Raw genomic sequence first — 21,011 nt, 5'->3', positions numbered from 1 at the left:
GTGGGCCAAACATTTGGCCTGACATGTTGCATTGACCTTGTGCACCATAATGATGTTGTTGAGATCCATGGTGTTGACTAGTACTTGCCTGACCAGTGCTTCTATTTTGGACGTTGGTAGGGGATACACTTATTCTTGTAGAGACAAAAGACAAATTAGGCATTCCAATTGTCCATGCATGTGACATTGGTACAGTACTGGTTGCAATACTAGAAATATTCGCTCGAGTATTAGCTTGGGCAGCAATTGTTGCACATGTTGAAATAATACATACAATAGGGGCTTGAACAATAGTACTTGTGACAACAGGGGCTGAGGCATTAATGGTGTTCAGATGGGAAGACAAAGGTGCAAAAGCGACTAAAGGGCAACTGGTAAACTATGGACACTGGATGTATGACGAGACATTCCATGGGTAGGGATTTGCATAGACTCTTGAATGACCAGATTTAACATTTCTTGCACCATCATGTCTCGTTCTCTTCTTACTTGTTCCAACTACCTCTACAACTCCTCTATTGATCCTCCATTTGCATTTCCCAAGGTAGAGCATATATTGGAGTTAGTGAACCAAGTTTGAAAAATATTTTGTCCTGAAGGAAAGTTCATAGACACAGGGGTAGCTATAGTGTACTCTGGACCAACGTTACTTTGTATATTAGCTAACTAGTCAACATACCTAGCCTCAAACTCTCTTTGTAACCCGAACCTTTCAAAATCTGTGTACAACTTGTGATAAGTAGCGTAGTCCTAAGCAAGATCTTCATAGTAGGGATTCTGTAGGTTTTTATGCATATTAGGGAATGTGTGACTAATAAACAGATTTTCTCCTTGCAAGGATTTGTCACTACTTGTATCCTCTACTTTGTATGCAGACCTATAAGTGTCATTATGATAACCTTCTAAAATACCTTTCCCTCTTAAAACAACATTCAGCTGATTCTGTTCCTCTATTCTAACAATAGGAGCATCAACCGATGCTTGAGGAAAAGTAGTTTGAAGAATACCTTTACCCTTGACAGTCCACCTTTTGCTGGTTGTAGACTTGTTTCCCTCTCTACTCCCTTGATCAACTTCTTTATATGAGCTCCACTTAGTGTCTGATGCACTGCACCATACAACACATTCACTCCTCCGTGTAGTAGTGTTTGTAACCTTCTTACTGCTCATGTGAGCCTTTCAAGATATGAACTACCTTTCTTCTTTTCAGAGTCACCACCCAAAATGGGAATACTTGTTTGTTTCTTTCACAACTCTGGTTTCTAGACAAGGAGTACTCGGATAAAATACTTCTCTTGATAAAGTCTTGACTTTGCTCCCTAGTAGAGTCGCCAATCCATTGGTTCCCAAATCAATAGATCCTAAATCCTAGAAAAATAACCACTGAATCATAAATAAATCTAAGATTGGGTCTGGCCAACAAACAAGATTTACCACAAAGGTTGTAATGTTCTACTCTTTAGGCTCCGCAGGTTCTAGGTGGGTACCCCTATTGCAATATTTTACAACATTTTAACTTTTCATAAATAGACAATGCAGTGTACAACAAATGCTTTCAATGAAAAATATACCAAGGAAAAGTATGATATGCCACAAATTCTGGCTTGACCCTTAGCTTATATCACTTTGCTTGCATTGAGAAATGGCTCTAATCTATTCTACTCCTAATGCAGAAAAAATAGAGAAATGAAATATAAAAGGTGAAATAAGAATGTTGAAGTGATCCTAAAATTTAAAAAAGTATGACTAGTGCCTATTCAAGGGAAATACAGAATCAAATAATAGGCCTAAAGACAACAATATCATAGTATCAACATTAAAATCCAATACTAAACATTCAAGACTTTCTTAGAATGCTCAAACTGAGAATGTATTCACAAACTCCTCACAATACCTCTCACACAAATGCTACAATATTCAAGATATAAATTAATTCATTTTACTTGAAATGAAACCTATCAAGACATACACATTCTCTATTAGAGAAGACACGTTTAATATTTCATTAACATAACAACTCATACAACACCATACAAAAGATATGGGCAATTAAAATGAATGTCCTCTTTATTGATTTTCAGAATAAAATTAATACATTTATGATAGATGTCTGTGCTCAATAAACTTGTTATTTATTGAAGTGCATGGATGGTTGGAAAAGTAGGTGGATGAATTTTGTTGGGAAAATTTTGATGCTAAAATCTATTATTTCTACGATCCCAATTTTCTTTATGATGTGCCTCAAGATTCCAAAGAAAATCATTAAAGTGGTTGGGTAGAGGATGAGGAAGTTTTTTTAGAACGGTGCGGATGAGAAAGACAAGATACCTCTACTCTCATGGTAAAAGATATGTAAGATGAAGAACAAAAGGGGGCTGGTTTGAGAGACTGGCAAATCATGAATGAAGCCTTAGGTGTGAAACTAGACTGGAATATCTACTCTCAGCCTAACTAGTTGTAGGTTCAAATCGTCAAATCTAAATACTTAGACTCCATGGAAGATAGTATAATTTTTACTATTCAAAACCCCCCAATGAGATTGACAATATGCAACTTTATTGTTTTATGTCGACAAGTTATTAGTGATCATATCACTTGGCATATTGGGAATGGTCAAAAGGCAAAATTATAGGATGACTCTTGGAATGGTTATCCAGCTCTGAAAGAATATGGGGAGCTACATGATTTAAGACTCTAGTTTATACAACACTGAGGTGATAAGGTAAGTGACTACATGGAATATCATGGGGATGTTCTAGGTGATGAATGGTACTGGAAATCCCTTTAGAATGTGAATCTTTCAAATTGCCTTTGATTTCTTATGCATGATATTTTTAATTCAAGGAAGTTTTCAAAAACTAGCAAGGAGGAGAAGGTTGTGTGGTGTAGTGATATGGATGGAAAGTACTTGGTCAAATTAGGATATCAGTTTCTAGATACAACAACAAGAGGTGAGGAGTGGTCAGTTAGCTTATGTTGAAGGAAAGAATGTCTTCCCAAGGCAGGAACATTTTCTTGGCTGGCGATTAGGGGGCATTTTTTTGACAGGGAAAGAATAAAAAGGCTAGGCTTCTATGGACCAATAGAATGTGTTTTGTGTGGAGAGGTAGAGGAGACAGTTGATCATTTACTTCTTCAATGTAGGGTGGCTTCTTCTTGTCAAGAGATGATTTTGGTAATGTTGGGGTGGAAAGGCTCATTATCAGATGCTTTGAGGAATTTTTTTGAGGGATGGCCTTTGGAGGTGATGAAATCAACTTTTTCTTGTATCTGGAAAGTAACCCCTTCTATTGTAATTTGGGAAATCTGGAAAGAAATAAACATGAGAATCTTTCTAGTTAAAGAGGAATCGACTGAAATAGAGAATTAATCATTCTTTTGAGGAAGTGGTTGGGGCTGCAGTGTCTATGTATTTCAACCCAAGCATACCTTATATGGTGGAGGATAAATGGGTGGAGGCACACTGGCTGAGAATTCATATCAGGCCCATTAAGCGGCATGGGTGGGTTTACTCAACACTAAATGAGACTATTGATGTAGCCTGGGAAAAACCTATGGAGGGATGGTGGAAGATTAACTTCGATGGAGCCTCAAGAGGAAACCCTGGACCGTTAGGAGGGTTTCATTGCTTGAGATTGGGATGGTAACATTTTGTCTTTAGGGGTGAAGAAATTGAAGTATGAGATGAATAACATTTGCTGAAGCTTCAACAACTTTGGCAACAATCAGATTCGGTAAGATGTTGGAAATACCAAGAATTCATTTAGAAGGGGACTCCCTAATTATAACTCAAGTAATTTTGAAGGTATATATTAATGCATGACATCTTCAAAATACAATTTCTACTATAGTAGAAGAGTTGGCAACTTTTGAGGACTTTCAAATTAGCCATGTCAGAAGAATGGGGAATGTGGAAGCTAATAAACTTTCTAAATGGGTCATATCATTTGATAAGGTTGGTGAAGAAAAGGTAGAATATTTCATATTTATTTCATTGGAAGAGGATGTTTAAAGACATGTCAGCAAATAACGAATCATGAATGAACTTGCAATTATGATTTTTTATTGAAGAGCATGCAAAATCCTGATAATAGATCTTGGAAGGGAGGTGGAGCAATGATTGTACAATGCATTTATGGCCGATGTTTTTTTGGTAATGGTGGTAGCTCAATGTGAAGTTACCTTCCTTGTTTCTCTTGATCTTTTCAATTGAATCTTTGCGGAGTAATTTGCCTGAAATGGTTTGGAGAAAGGTGGTATCACTGTAGAAACATGGAGACATGGAAGAAAATTTTACTTTGAATATGAAGAAGCAACTTTGCCCCTTCCTTGGCTCTTTATCTGAAAGGAGGTTGAAGGGAATGTTTTTGTTTAAGGATGATAGACTAGTGAAGTGTGTATAACTAATTTTTGGTGACTCATTTGGTGACTTGAGATATAGATACTGAACGAACATGGATGTGTATTCCCTAATTATGGCGATGGGCTTGGATGTGGAAAATTCAATGGAGCTTGTAAAGCAAGTAATGGAGGTTGTAGTCCCTAAGGACTACTTTGTGGGAATAGATTCGATCATTGAATGGTAGATCCTAGAGTTGGGTTCTATGTGAGAAAGAGAACTGAAAACTTGCACCATGAGGTTTTCAAAAAGTACATTTGATTTGTTAGGTGGCAAGAAGGATGCTACAAGGCATGCTACAGAGAGGAGGCGAGATAGGGCTGAGAAGCTTTGAAGGTCTTTGTGCAATTGATGGAAGTTGAGGCAATTCTGAATCAAACAAAAAAGGAGGCAGGGCATGTGGAGCACAAAATGCTGCAACTAACAAAGAGGAAGGCAGGTGATGAAAAAGCCATAACAGTGATCCTGGGTAGATCAAGCTGAAATTTCTTGAGCTTTAATGGTTTTTTTGTCTTAGTGTTCTAGTGGGGTTAATGCCTGTTAGTTCTAAGGTTTTATTGTGGACAGATTGTGAGCAGTTTTTATATTTCTCTCAGTCAAATCTAAATTAAAATTATTTTAATGAGTGATATTTTTTTAGTTTGAATTCACTGCATAATGGGTTTGGGGTTAGTGGTTTGGATGGGTGGTTTTTGATGGTAGTCTAATGGTTTTTTATGGGTGGTTTGGATGGATGGTTTTTTGGTGGTTTTAAGGTAATCTTTCTGATGCAAGATGTAATCTCTTTTATATTTAATAAAAAAATACTCTTTTAACTTTGACAAAAAAAAAACATGCTTGACTAATGCCATATACTACCTAACAAAAATAGATTCCAATATTTCTCAAATGCATTTGCATGTTTCACAAATCTAAAAAAAAAATATTGTGAATAACTTATTCCAAACATGATAAAAGTAATTTAGTAAACAAATTGAATTTGCAAATACTAAATGATCAACATAATCTAATTGGCTATGATACCACATTAGAAATTAGTACCTAAGGACACTAATCATTATGACAAATATAACATAAATAAAATAATAATCATACATGTATAGATTTTACACATTACACAAGATATACATGCCTAGAATACCTTTGAAGAAATAATAACTCTATAACAAGAAGATTAACCACTTGAATATCTATTTCCATTCCCTAGGAACAATGAACCAATTATGCTTGCATGCAAATATGAAGTTAGGTCAAAGGACAACTCTAAAAGATAATTTCAACTATTGGCTAGAGAAAGATTAGATCTCCTACTATTACAGAAGGTTCTCCTAAACCATTTTTCTTCAAATAAAATTAAAATAAAAATCTAATATGGGCATATCAATTATTCATTTAAAAGCCCATAAATCATCCTTTTATTAAAATAATTACAAAATATGGTCTATAAAAAAATATTCTATACTTTTGGACACTCTTCTACATACTTCCACATGACCAATAATACCTTTTGTGCATAGTGATATAATCCACTACAAATCTTCAAATTCACACTCTCAATTGAGAGAGAACCTCCTTAAATAGAGGAGAAATGGTGAAAAAATACTTGAAGGGACATTAATTAGACATATTCAACAACCACTATTCATAAACAAGTAATAATATAATAGTTATTATACTATGCTCATATTAAATGGTATATTATTAAATTAAAAAAATATTATATGGGTTTATAACCATATATTAGAATAATATATAAGTTATAAAGGCACGACCCATAATATAATTATGTTAGATAACACATCTTAGTGGAGCAGATGTAGAGGATGTGTGACAAAGTTTTGGTTATGTTATGGACTCTAGGCCAAGTGCAGACAATGGTGGAAGGGAAAAGATCATTGGTGGTGATAACAATGAATGGAAAGCTTTGGTGGAAACTCCTACATGCCATTTATCAAATGAGCCCCCTATAATTGAGGACAACTAGGGGCCTAAATAATATGTAGCCAAAATTTAAAGATAAATTTGTAACTATTTTTTTTGATTTCATAGTGGGTTACACCGAAATTGACGTGAAATTTGATGTGTATACCCTTGATTTTGATTTCACAATACTCTAATGAAAACAAATATAATAGTGACAAGTTTGTATGATATAGATCATACAAATTATGTACAACTGTACAATTTTTTCAAGCTTAAAAAATGGTCAATTTTTTTTGGCTCCAAAACATAAAGTTTTTAATTTAAAAATGTGTTTTGGACCATCTAGATTCAATGGTAAGGTGTACTTTACCCAAAAATGTACCCAACAAGAGTACCTACTTGAATCACTTCTATTTTTAAGGAGCTTGTAGATATGAGCCCTTAATAACATGTAAGAGTCAACAATATACTCAAGCTACCAAGATCACTGGTAAAATTAAAAATAATATATAATAAGAGAGTAGTAAGAAATGAATTGTTTGATTACAAACACAAACATGATACAATGATACCATAGGTATGTAATTTACATGTGAAGTAAACAAGGAGATTTGATTATAAAAGTATAGTGCTCTAATTTGAAATACGAAATTTAATAAAACAAGGATGAAAGTTTCTATTCAAATCAAAATAAAACCTTAGATAGAGCTCAACATGAAATTCAAATTAATGCAACAAAATAAAAGTTTAAAGCAATGTTACCATAGAATTGTTAGGTCCTATGGACAACTGAGAGGGGGGGGGGTGAATCAGTTGTCTAATAAATTCAAACCAAAAACCAATTAACCAACTTGATGCTTAATACTGGTAAACCAGTTAAGTATGTTGGTAGACAGTGCTAACAGTAAATTGTTATACCAGTAAAGATTAATGCATGAAACATAAACATAAAGTCATCCACAACACATTACACCAATATTTGTACGTGGAAACCCTGTAAGGGGAAAAACCACAGTGGGAAACCTTACCCACAATTAGATGATACTACTGCAGATAGTAAGTGTACATAAATGGGGTTTGCACATGCAGAAAGGCCAATAGCCTAGAGCTCACTACTCAATCACAAAATGGGAGTCACACTGACTACAGTTGGATGGTTAAATCCAATAAGAATGTACTACACAAAATAGCATCTTCATATGCTGGATTCAGTACTGGTGTAATGCTGATATGCTTATACAAAAACCTAGCTTCACCTTCAAATGATGTCTTCATGTATACCTCTGCTTAATCTCGCATATACCTTCACTCAATTCTTTTTTTTTGCATTCCACACTTGATCTTACAAATAAGATCTTACATTTATATCATAACCTAAGACCAATTTTAGTAGGTCAGCTCTACAAGATATTACAATAAACATTTTACATACAATATAATATCTAATGCAATTAACCGATTAAACATGTCGGCTTAATGCATTTACATCAATAATAAATCATCTCCATAGCATGCCATGCTGATTTGAAAAAGATAAACCTGTCGGTGTAACCCTAGATAACCCTGGACCTATTTTAGATAACCCTGGACCTATTTGCCAGTAAAAGCAAATATGCAAATATGAATATACCAATGATCAATTCTTCAAAACAAAGTGTCCACACAATGTCTGCGACATTACCAAGTGTCTTCCATATCATTCCAAGTACCGATGAACATTATATCCTTCCGGTGAACCATATACCAATAACTGTGCAATAGTTACTTGCTTGCCAGTGAATGTTGCTGGATCTCCAAAGTGCTTGTTTTCAGTAGGTGTTGACATCAATGACAAAACCATACCAAAATACCAACAATATCCCCCTTTGGCATTGATGGCAACACAAGATGGAAAAACCATGAAATTGCCAAAACAGAAATGCCAAATACCAAAAACCAACAATCTCAATTTCTCCCCCTAGGAGAAACATGTGTTTATCCAAAGATTTATTTTCAATACCAATCTCTCCTTAAAAGATAATGTGTTTTTCCATAGATATCTCTCCCCCTTTGACATCAAATGCCAAAGTTACAAAAAATCAAGTTCATACAAAATACCAACTACTCCCCCTGAGAAGTAGCTTCCTCATCAAAGACCGGAATAAAAGATTTGTCTTTTAATTCTGTCGGTTGATGACAATCATCAACTGTCTAAGTCTCTACCAGTGGTGGTATGACTCCAAGCTGATCTCTGAGATATTCAAAAGTTTCCTTAGGCAAAGGTTTTGTGAAAATATCTGCAAGTTGTTCTTTAGTATTCACATAAACTAGTTTTATCTCTTTTTCTTAAACTTTTTCCCTTAGAAAATTCAGTTTGATAGAAACATGTTTTGTTTTAGAATGTAATACCAGATTCTTGGATATATCAATTGTTGCAGTGTTATCACAATATATAGTAATAGGTTCCTTGCATTTTACCTTTATGTCTTTCAACATTTGCTTAAGCCATAGTACCTATGTACAGTTAGTTGCTGCTGCAACATATTCTGATTCTGCTGTTGATAAAGATGTACAACTTTGTTTCTTACTCAACCAAGAAACTAATCTCTTTCCAAGAAAGAATGCTCCTCCAGTGGTGATTTTTCTATCATCCACATCTCCTGCCCAATTTGTATCTATGTATGCACATAGGTCAAAATTTTCATCTCGAGGATACCATAATCCAAGATTTGTTGTGCCTTGTAAGTACCAAAAAATCCTTTTTACTGCTGATTCATGATTTTCCCTAGGATTACTCTGAAATCTAGAAACAATACATACTGCATTCATAATATCAGGTCTGGTTTGTGTCAAATATAGTAAACCTCCTATCATAGATTTGTATCTAGTTGGATTAACAGGTGTAGATTCATCCCTTTGAGATAATTTGTCATTTGTAGTTATAGGCGTGCTTACCAGTTTAGAGTTCTCCATCCCAAATTTCTTTAGTAATTCTTTCAAGTACTTGGATTGACTCAAAAATATACCTTTATCAGTCTGTGAAATCTGCAATCCTAAAAAGAATTTTATTTCTCCAATCATAGACATTTCAAATTCTTGCTGCATTTTAATAGAAAATTCCTTACATAATCCTTCTTCTCCTCCAAAGATTATATCATCAACAAAGACTTCAATAATCAAGATTTCATCATTAGTTATTTTGTAATATTAATTGCTATCTACATTTCCTTTAGTAAAACCAATCTTTAAAGATACTTATCCAACCTTGCATACCAAGCTCTTGGGGCTTGTTTTAATCCATACAGAGCTTTTCTTAACTTGCAAACCATATCATTGTCATCTGTCAAGGAAATTCCATTAGGTTGTTCAATATATACTTCCTCTTCAAGATCTCCATTAAAAAATGCACATTTAATATCCATTTGATAAACTTTGTAGTCCTTGTGAGCTGCAAAAGCCAAGAATAATCTGACTACCTTAATTCTGGCTACCAGTGCAAAGGTTTCATTGTAATAAACTCCTTCTTTCTGAGAATATCCCTTACACACTAGTCTTGCTTTATTTCTGACAACTTTACCATCTTCATTAAGTTTGTTTCTAAATACCCATTTGGTTCCAATTACATTTTTATCTTTAGGCCAGGGAACTAATGTCCAAGTATTGTTTTTCTCAATTTGTCCTAATTCTTCTTCCATAGCTTTAATCCAAAATTTATCTTCACATGCCTTATTGATAGATGATGGTTCAATTTGAGAAATAAGACATACCTCTTCATTTGCCAATCTTTCTCTTGTCATAACTCCTTTAAATTTGTTTCCAATTATCTGATCTTCAGAATGATTCAATCTTACATACCGGGGTGTCTTAGTTTGCTGTTGTTCTTCAATTACTGTGGAATCCTCTGATGATACCGGGGTAACTGGATCTTCATTCTATACCGATGGATTTAGTGTAGGTTAATTTGTCATAATTTCTGTTGCCGGTTCAGTGTCTATATACCTTGAAGTTCCTCTGAATTGTTCATCAATCTTTACATTTGTACTCTCAACAATTTTCTGCAATCTCTTATTGAAACATCTATATGCCTTTCTCTTTGATGAATAACCAAGAAATATTCCTTCATCACTTCTAGGATCAAATTTGCCAATATACTCATCTCTTCTAATATAACATTTACTTCCAAAAATTTTGAAATGCTTAAGAGTAGGAGTATTACCAAACCATAGTTCATGAGGGGTCTTACCGGTTTCACCTTTGATGTGAGCTTTGTTGAATGTATAGATAGCAGTGCTAACTGCCTCTCTCCAATACACTTGTGGTAGATTTTCTTCTGATAACATACTTCTTGCTGCATCCAAGATAGTTCTATTTTTCCTTTCAATAACTCCATTCTGCTGTGGTGTCTGAGGTGCTGATATTTGTCTTCTAATTCCATTCACTTCACAAAATGTATTAAAGTCCTTAGATGTGAATTCTCCTCCTAGATCTTATCTTAGACATTTGATTTTCTTACCAGTTTCATTCTCAACCATTGCTTTGAACAGTTTGAACTTTCCAAGTGCTTCTGATTTTTCTTTGAGAAAAGTAACCCAACACATTCTAGAATAATCATCAATAATTAGCATGAAATATCTATCACCTTGTAAGCTTTTAGTTCTAGCTGGACCACATAAATCAGTGTGAATTAAATCAAGAGCATTATTGGATTTTTCTGGAATACTTTTGAAACTAGCTCTTCTAACTTGTTTTCCAAATTGACATTCCTTGCAAATTGTATTCTGAGGTTTCATAATTTTAGGTAGATCTCTAACTACCTTAGAAGTACTGATTTTTACCATGCAATCAAAGTTTACATGACATAGTCTCTTATGCCATAACCAACTTTCATCTATATGTGAAATTAAGCATGCCTTTTCACTGTTATTCAAATGAAATATATTACCTCTAGTCTGATTACCGGTTGCAATTTCCAAACCAGTTCTATTCATGATTTTGCATTTTCCATTTTTAAATTGTAACTGAAATCCTTTCTCAACTAATTGGCCAACACTTAAAAGATTATGCTTTAATCCTTCAACATAGTAGACATTGTCAGTGTTATGCTTACTATCAAGAGATATTGAACCCTTACCTTTGATTGAACAGGCTTTGTCATCTCCAAATCTTACTAAACCTCCATTGTATTCTTGAAAGCTCAAGAATTTACCTTTGTCTCCAGTTATGTGATGTGAGCATCCTGAGTCAATGATCCATTCATCCTTTGCTTCAACTTTAGCTACTAGGGCTTGTTCTACCGGTTGAGCAGTAGGTGTCGGTTGATCCTCTGTTATAGCAACAAAAACCCATCCATTGTCTATTGGATCCTCATAAGAATCATCAGTCACACCTTCATCAGCAATGCAACAGGATTTGTCTTTGTTCTTCTTAAATCTGTATCTCTGATATTTAGGATTAGGCTTGTATGTTCTTCTAGCTTCTTCTCTTAGTCTAGCATGTCTATCAGGGCATCTTGAAGCCATATGACCAATCTTATTGTAGTTAAAACATTTAAAGGGTGCTTTACCTTCATACTTACTTCCAACTAGACCTTTTGGCATTTGTCTTGCAAATATTGCTTCAAGTTCTTCAAGCTCTTCATTCTCCTTCCTGGTTTCTTCAAGTTCTCTTGCATAAAAGGCTCTCCAGTCTGATTTGTCAAATGATGGAGCAGATGATTTTGATGCTTTAAAGGCCAAATCAGTTTTTATAGTAGCAACAGGACCAAATTCCTCAATTTCAAAGGCTGAAAGTTTTCCAATCAATGTATCGCTAGTTACTGATGTATTAGGCATTGTTCTTAACTCATTTATAGAAGTAACCTTCATTTTGTATGCCGGCGGCAATCATCTTAAGATTTTTGAAACAATTTCATCCTTACTCAGGGTTCCTCCACAACATTTAATACCCAAAACAATTTCATTTACTCTTTCCGTAAAAATAGAAATCCTTTCATTTTCTTCCATTTTCAGATGTTCATACCTGACTCGGAAGCTTTCAAGTTTTGCAATCTTGACTGTGGAATCTCCTTCGTTTAGTGTTTCCAAATGATCCCAAATAGATTTAGCAATAGACCTATCTGATAATCCCATGATTTGTTGATATGATAATGCACTCAAGAGTGCTTCTCTTGCTTTGCAATCATTCTCTTTATCTTTAGCTAAGGTAGTTGGAGCAGTCTGACCAGCTACAGTAGCAGTATAACCATTCTTTGTAACTTCCCAGATATCTTTACCAATGCAATTTAGATGTGTCTCCATCCTGATCTTCCATATCCCATAGTTGGTTCCATCAAGTTTCAGACTATCCTTCCTGAAGTAATTAGTAGACATTGGATCTCCTCAAGTTGTTAAACTTCTGCAAAAGAGGACTAAGCTCTGATACCAATTGTTAGGTCCCAGAGACAACTGAGAGGGGGGGTGAATCAGTTGTCTAATAAATTCAAACCAAAAACCAATTAACCAACTTGATGCTTAATACCAGTAAACCAGTTAAGTATGCCGGTAGACAGTGTTAATAGTAAATTGTTATACCGGTAAAGATTAATGCATGAAACATAAACATAAAGTCATCCACAACACATAACACCAATATTTGTACGTGGAAACCCTGTAAGGGGAAAAACCACGGTGGGAAACCTTACCCACAATTAGATGATACTACTGCAGATAGTAAGTGTACATAAATGGGGTCTGCACATGCAGAAAGGCCAACAGCCTAGAGCTCACTGCTCAATCACAAAATGGGAGTCACACTGACTACAGTTGGATGGTTAAATCCAATAAGAATGTACTACACAAAATAGCATCTTCATATGCTGGATTCAGTACCGGTGTAATGCTGATATGCTTATACAAAAACCTAGCTTCACCTTCAAATGATGTCTTCATGTATACCTCTGCTTAATCTCACATATACCTTCACTCAATTCTTTTTTTTCGCATTCCACACTTGATCTTACAAATAAGATCTTACATTTATATCATAACCTAAGACCAATTTTAGTAGGTCAGCTCTACAAGATATTACAATAAACATTTTACATACAATATAATATTTGATGCAATTAACTGATTAAACATGTCGGCTTAATGTATTTACATCAATAATAAATCATCTCCATAGTGTGCCATGCTGATCTGAAAAAGATAAACCTGCCGGTGTAACCCTAGATAACCCTAGACCTATTTACCGGTAAAAGAAAATATGCAAATATGAATATACCAATGATCAATTATTCAAAAAAAAGTGTCCACACAATGTCTTTGACATTACCAAGTGTCTTCCATATCATTCTAGGTACTGGTGAACATTATATCCTTCCGGTGAACCATATACTAGTAACTATGCAATAGTTACTTGCTTGTCGGTGAGTGTTGTTGGATCTCCAAAGTGCTTGTTTTCAGTAGGTGTTGACATCAATGACAAAACCATACCAAAATACCAACAAAAATTTCATCGTGCATTTGATTTTATCTAATATAACTTGATATGTAGATGCTTTTACATAAAATATTCATATTTTAAAAGCATAAAGTTAGCAAATCTATGATGATGAAAAGGATGAGAAATTGCCTCGATTCATTGCTTTTTGGGAGAGATAGTGGATGGTGGAGATGTGGTGGAAAGATCAAGCATTAAGGATAAATGAGAAGATTACAAAAGGATTGAGGAGAGAATTTAGGGTTAAGATGGAATTGGTTAGAATGTGAAGGGCTGGGATGTATGTACTAGATTTAGTAAGTGACTTCAACTATGAGAGGCATAAAGTGATTGGTGGTTTGCATATTGGAACCATGAGGATAAGTGTTCTTAGGTGTCTTTAATTATTACAATTGGTGGAGATAGTATTGGAACCATCAAGATAAGTGTTCTTCGGTATCCTTTACTCTTGAATTTGGTGGAGATAGTATAGTTATAATTATACAATAATATTTAAGTATGTTTTTGTTATCCTTTTTTGTATTTCATGCCAATATGAATCTTGTTTCATCCTTTGTTGCCAATTTTTGTTATGATGTATGTGACCCTTAACTTGGTATGCTAAAATTTTTTGGGTTTTTTTAAAAAGTTAATTTAATAAATATTGGTTAAAGGTTTATGGTTTTAGCCAAACCCATGCCTTGTCGATGCCTTTCTTTCCATAGCCTTGCTCAATAATTTGAGTTTTGAGATTTGAAGAAAAAGAAATACGGGAGGGGAAGGAAAGAGGGGTAAAATCTTTCAGTTCTATTTTCTTATATCTTTGTATCCAAGTAGCAAGATAAGGGTAGGGTTTCTTTTTGGAAGAGAGACCCTTTCATGGCATATGAATAACAGATGGTGGGCTTATTCAAATCCATAGTGCAGCAAAAATAAAGGGGAATATGGCATGTTGCAACTGAAACAGAGAGATTCATAGCTCATTGCACGAAGATTGTGTTGGATTTGGGATCTAATATTGTTCCATTAAAGATTCTCATTGTTAAAAGGAGTGATTTTCTCTCCGTTTATAGCGTATAGTGGTTACTTGCCATTTTGTATTATTGTCTAGTTGAGGCTCTCATGATTTTTTGTAAAGGGAAAACGTATTTGTGGATTCATGCATGCATAAGAGAAGAGATTAATGAAAGATACAACTATAGAGAAGAAAACATGCATGAGACAGGGTAGTGATAGTCACCATGAAGACCAAAAGAGGAACAACAATCATTAGAGGGTAATTTATTGTGTAAATTTCATAAAATAGAGCATCATGGAATCAAGCATGATAGTCCAAGACAACAAGAGTAGGATTGTAGCAGTAGTAACAAAAGGCCCTCCACCAAGTCAAGGGCTATCAAATCATGACTAGTGAGTAGATTGCATATGACAATATGAATAAAGCTTTCTTTTTTCAAGAATATTTTGGGGTTAGAAGATGAAAGCCAAATTAAGGAGCCTCAAATTTTTGGTAATGTCAAAAGGGCATGAACTACTGCTAAATGTTGATTTTCACACTATGAGAGCTAGAATATGGACAAATATTACTTTACTTAGAATGTCTTTATGAGGCTTGGTGATAGTACATAGATGGTAAATAACACAAAGTGGCAGGTTTGTGAAGAATGTGAGCATAACAACCCATTAGGGAAAAGTAAGAAAGCTACAGGGTGATAGATTGAACAAAAGAAGGATCATTCAATACAAAATATACAAAAGTCAAGATAAATACATGCATTGATATGACTATTGTACATTATTTTGTTGCTTTCACTGCCAAGAAAAGGGACAGTCCTTGAAAGATACATGTCAAATAATAGTGCACATTTCCAAATATTTTGAATGAGTATATAACATACATAATTTAGAAGAAGGTAGTGCTAAAAGTATAGTGAAATGGTCAAATAGATGAAAATATCATGGTGTGGTGATTGAAGAAATAAGTCATACTCTACACTACGATGGCAACCATATTAAGAAAGAAGAGGATAGTTCATAGTATTGAGTAGAGGATAGTAGATAGAATCATGCATAGTGGTATGACAAAGAAAAAAGGAGATTGTGAAAAGGGAAATCATAGTGACAAAGGAGGTCATCAACTCTTGGGAAGTCATAGGAACTTATTGGCTGTAAATCATAGATGGAAAGTCCTATAAAGAGCCCTGAAAGGACAAATGGTAGAGGTTAAGACAATGACATTTCAAGGAAATTTTGGAACTAAATAGAAGCTACAAGATGGAGCAACAGATACTATGATAGTTGAGACAAGGGTTAATACAATTTCATTTGGTGACAATGAAAAAGAGGTAGTATGGTGACAAGGTTTCTCAGATACACAATTCCAATAGTGATGAGACTGAAAGAGAAGTCGGCTCGCAAACCTCTATTTCATGATATGATGGTACTTGGCAGTCAAGGCACAATAGATATTTCTTATGAGGAGACATGAAGATAAACTTAGAGTCAAATAAAGAGTATTAACATTGTAAATTTGTTTTAAAATTCTCAATTCTCAAATACAATGACATTATGAAGACCAATGCATGTGGATCACCACATAAGAAGAGGAAAACTAAAGGCCTATGTAATAGAAGGATAATTCCCTTATGAAACATGATTGGTTAAGGATATCATGAGATGAGACTTTGACACAAGCTAGTGAAAGTTGTTTGATTGATGAAGATTGTATGGTAGTGAGAGTATGGTAGAGACAAGTCAGAACCAAAGATAATTGAACACAAATAAAGGACAACATACACAAAGATTAAATGATGGTAGTACTAGATTGATTGTAGAAAGTGACTATCAAGTATTGAAAGGAAGAAAAATCTCTCTAATGTTGTATTCAAAGAGTAGTTTTTAAATGTTAATAAAAGTAAACAATATGGAGGCTACTCACAAGAGAAATATATAATAGTGGTGAGTGCTTCTATAAAATAGAGTTTGGGATAGCCAAAATAGCATGTGTATGACATGGTATAGTACATATTAAAAGCTAGGATATTAAAGAGTCCACAATTGTCTTCAAGGATAATTATGAAGAAAGAACGTCATAGAATCAATGACCAAAACATCAAATAAACTCCTAGTGATCAACCAAGTGGCAATTGCTTCTCCTAAAAAACATCCTACACCACTTTGAGCATGTGATCTTCTTCAAAACATTTCTCACATGTCCTATGAGAGTGGGAGGTGGGTTTGACAATTTGAGGATATAATGGATAAATTGAAAGCATATAGGAGTAGGTTGGCAAGGTGGACAACTGAAGGAAAATATCTAGGGAGAAATTTGGTCAAATCACTTATATTTCCAAGCATTTAGGAGAATATTTAGTTGAATAGAGCCAAAGAAGTCAAGTTCAAGTCTTAAACCACCATTGAGCATCAATCATAGGAGCAAAAAAGAGTTGCAGAAACACTTGGGAATCTAAGAAAGAGGAGTTTGATCAAGTAAATGAAACACTTGTCTTTTCTTGTATTTGTCTTCTAGCAAGATATTGCACTTTAAAAGACATAACATTAGGCCTCCTTCAACAAGTTTTTTCTCTCTTTTGTAAAATATTGTTGTTGTCTCAAGCTCTTTTAGTGAAAATCATTATTGTAACTCAGACAAACAATCATCTTATGACCAAAAAAATAAATGTAAAAACTCATTTTTAGGTATATTTCAAGTTTTTCTAGATTTGTATTGTTGTAAGAGCTCCTTATTCTTAATAAAAAGAGCAAGTTTTTCATTTAATATAGATTGTTTCATTATGTTTTAATGTTATGATGCATGTTTTTTCTTGACATTTATCATAAAACCTTCAAAATATGTCTCAAATAAACACCTAAGTATAAAACACACATTCATATGTAGGTTACAATATGTGAAATGCAAGTATAATTATTTTATTTTAAAACAAGAAGATATAAGTGCCCTTTATACAAACTACTAATGCATAGTACATATAAAACCTAAAGTTATGCAAAATAAAGAACTTTTCTTGAGTTGTTGTGAGTCTAGAGTAGAAAACTACAAGTTTGATATAAATTCAGTGCATCGCCATTATAACTTTAGGTTTGAACATGTTTTAAGCATTTAGAATCATTTCCAGAGTTTTCTTTCCTTTTTCCTTTAAAATTCAATAATTTAGAGTAATTTTTAGGTGATTAGGCATAATAACCAACCTTCTTTGTAGATTGACCTTTACCATCAGAGACTGCACTCTAAGAGGTCATCTGTCACAAGTAGCTAAGTTAATAGCTTAGCTAAGGTGAAATCTAGTTGATAGTAGTTATCCATGTGCAAGGTGTAAAACAGGTATAAATAATAATAAAAACATTTATTTATGTGAGATGATATAGAAAAAGGATTAATCAAATAATTATGTTAGTTAATTAGATAGGGACAATATTAGGGAAATAATTGGGTGTCTATAATAGGTAAGATGAAAGAGAGGAAAACGTAGGATTATGAAAAGTATCTTAATAATTTAACATGAGACATAAAAAGTAAAATAAACCTAAAGATGTCCTAGGTAAACTTAAGTAAACTAGTGTTAATAGGATGTAAAAGGTAAATTTGTTCTACATAGTGTAGTATAATTAATTTATCATTGCTATGGAATGATAAAAATTAAAAAAAATCACTTTGTATCATGACCCAAATTTTGGTTTCTCCTCTCTTTTCTTGGTTAAAGTATTATTATTTTGCAATGGGAAGTAGTGTTTGATAGATAAGTTGAATGTATAATATTTCATCATATTCTCTCTTTTTTTCCCATTCCTTAATGCAATCTTATTAAAAATTTTACTTTTTATTATGAGCCAAATTTTGGTTTCTCCTCTCTTTTCTTGGTTAATGCATTATGATTGTGCAATGGGAAATAATGTTCAATAAATAAGTTATGTGTAATATTTCATCATATTCTCTCTTTTTCTTCCATTCCTTAATGAAAACTTATAGGTGAGACTCGGGTTCTGTTAGTTCATAGTGTTTTGGAGTTAGTTTTAAATCTTCCTCTTCTATAAAATACCTAATTTTTACAGGAACCATGATCAATATGAGTTCTTCTAGTTTCAACTATGTGTACTTTTCCCAATTTAAATTTTAGATCAGACTCAATGATCCATCATCAAGAAGAATTATGAATGTTTTATAGGTAGGGATATCAAGTTTATGAGTGCACTTCCACCTTGCTACACTATATATTAAAGTATATATTAAAGGGATTCTAGTCTCAAATCTTCTTAAAATCTCATTTCCCTAATTTTTAGATATTTCAATAGATATACCACTTCAATGTATTGGAGGATATTGATATGATCATGTGATATGTTATTCAAATTTAATGAAATTATAGTATGTAATTTTTCTTCATTATATATTTTACATTTTAAATTTTGTGGCATCATTGTCATAAATTTTTTGGACTCAAATTACACACCCTTGTAATTTCACAATGTCCTCACTTTAGCACTCTAATATAGAATACTTCAAATGCAAAATGATAGAACTTATATCATGAATTTATGGCATTAGGAACATATGTCCACACAATAATCTATCATCTTACAAAGAATCACGAGTTAAGTTGCCATTGGGGTATTACATCCCAATAAGTAATTAAAAAATAATTCTGCTACTTGTAATTAGATTGAGAAAATTAACTCAAAATTTCCTCTTTGGCATAAGGGAACAAAAATTTTCATATTCAAAAATTTTCAATCTCTATAACTTTGGGAAAATATGGTATTTTGTTACTAGCTAGCTATTCAATTTTGTGCATGCGGTTTTCTTAAGCTTCTTTAATCATCACCTTTGTGGATTTGTGAAGAAAAATACTGAAGAAAAATAGCATTGAGATAACAAATCTCTTCTTGGAGGTTCTGGATGAAGTTTTAATTATTTTTCTTCCAATATTATTGTTCCTTCCTTCTTATTATGATAATTTCTTATTCTTAATTGTGTTGGTGTGAATAAGGTTTTGTACCAAGTAAAACTGTACTTAGATAGCTCCTAGTATGCAACTTATTCACATGACTTAAGTTTACATAGGTACCATATGCTCTTCTAGAAGGTGTTAGTTATCTAGATAAGATCTTATCATATCTTATCTCTATGAGTTTTATTTTATTCTAGTTACTTAGGTACTTTAATAATTGTTTGAGGTAGTTGTCTTAACCTTATCTTTATAAGCAAGGCCTCTCGTTGTATATTTAATATTCAATCAATCAATCTTACATTGTTGAAGCAAGTTAGTCCTTCTATTTTATCTCTTGTTGAAAATATTTTTGGTCTAGTAGTTGATCTTGGAGGTGTTGAAGAATCATTATTCACTCCTACATGGTATCTAACTCTAGTTCTATAGATAATTTCCTAGATTTGAGGGACACCATCAAGTTTGAAGATTTTTTGGGTACACATTTGGGTTTCAAGGACCTCACAATTGAATCAAAGACATCAAAGAAAGTCAAGTTTACTTTTTGTTTATAGTTAAATTTCATCATGATTTTTCATATCTATGAGTTTTTCAAGTAGGATTAAAATTACCAGATCTAAAAAGTAGCTATATTTTTAGAGCATTTTGGGCCAAATCTACCTTGTCATTGTGTCTAAAAGGCCCAAAAATCTACAAATCAACTTTAAAATCATCAATTTTTGTCACTGTGACCTGGGGCACTAGAGGGTTTTTCTTCCTATCAATGAAATTCATATGTTTGTACAGATTTGTACCAATCATACCATATAGATAGTCAAATTGACAAAAAAATGACAATCTTGCATGAAATATTCTCTTTGCAAATTTGGCATAAAAAGTATATTCTTTGAATTATAACATGGTTGTCTTCATCATAACATACTTTATTTTGCATCATTGGTATATGGTTACTATATTTTGATAGTAAATTGTTGGGTTAAAATATATTTGTGTGTGTGTATCCCATAATCACATCCATGACCACACCTTCAACAAACAAACTAATTGCTCGGGTCATGCACACTTAGCCATTATCACTAGCTTCTTTTTTGCATCAACATTGTTGGTGGCCATATGGGTGATCGAGAGTTGACCAATTCTTAGCCCCTAAAACTTATTTTGACCCCTTAAGTGCCTAAAAGGGTTTTTTTTGTAATAACTTCTTAGAAAACAATATTGGTTTTTTGAATATGAGATATTGCTAGAAAACTGGTTTTGAAAATTTTCTAGTGGTGCAAACTATTTTCCAA

The sequence above is a fragment of the Cryptomeria japonica genome, chromosome 5, assembly GCF_030272615.1.
Source record: "Cryptomeria japonica chromosome 5, Sugi_1.0, whole genome shotgun sequence".
NCBI classification, from domain to species: Eukaryota; Viridiplantae; Streptophyta; class Pinopsida; order Cupressales; family Cupressaceae; genus Cryptomeria; species Cryptomeria japonica.
The sequence above is the reverse complement of the archived record's forward strand: the minus strand, read 5'-3'. Positions refer to the sequence as shown.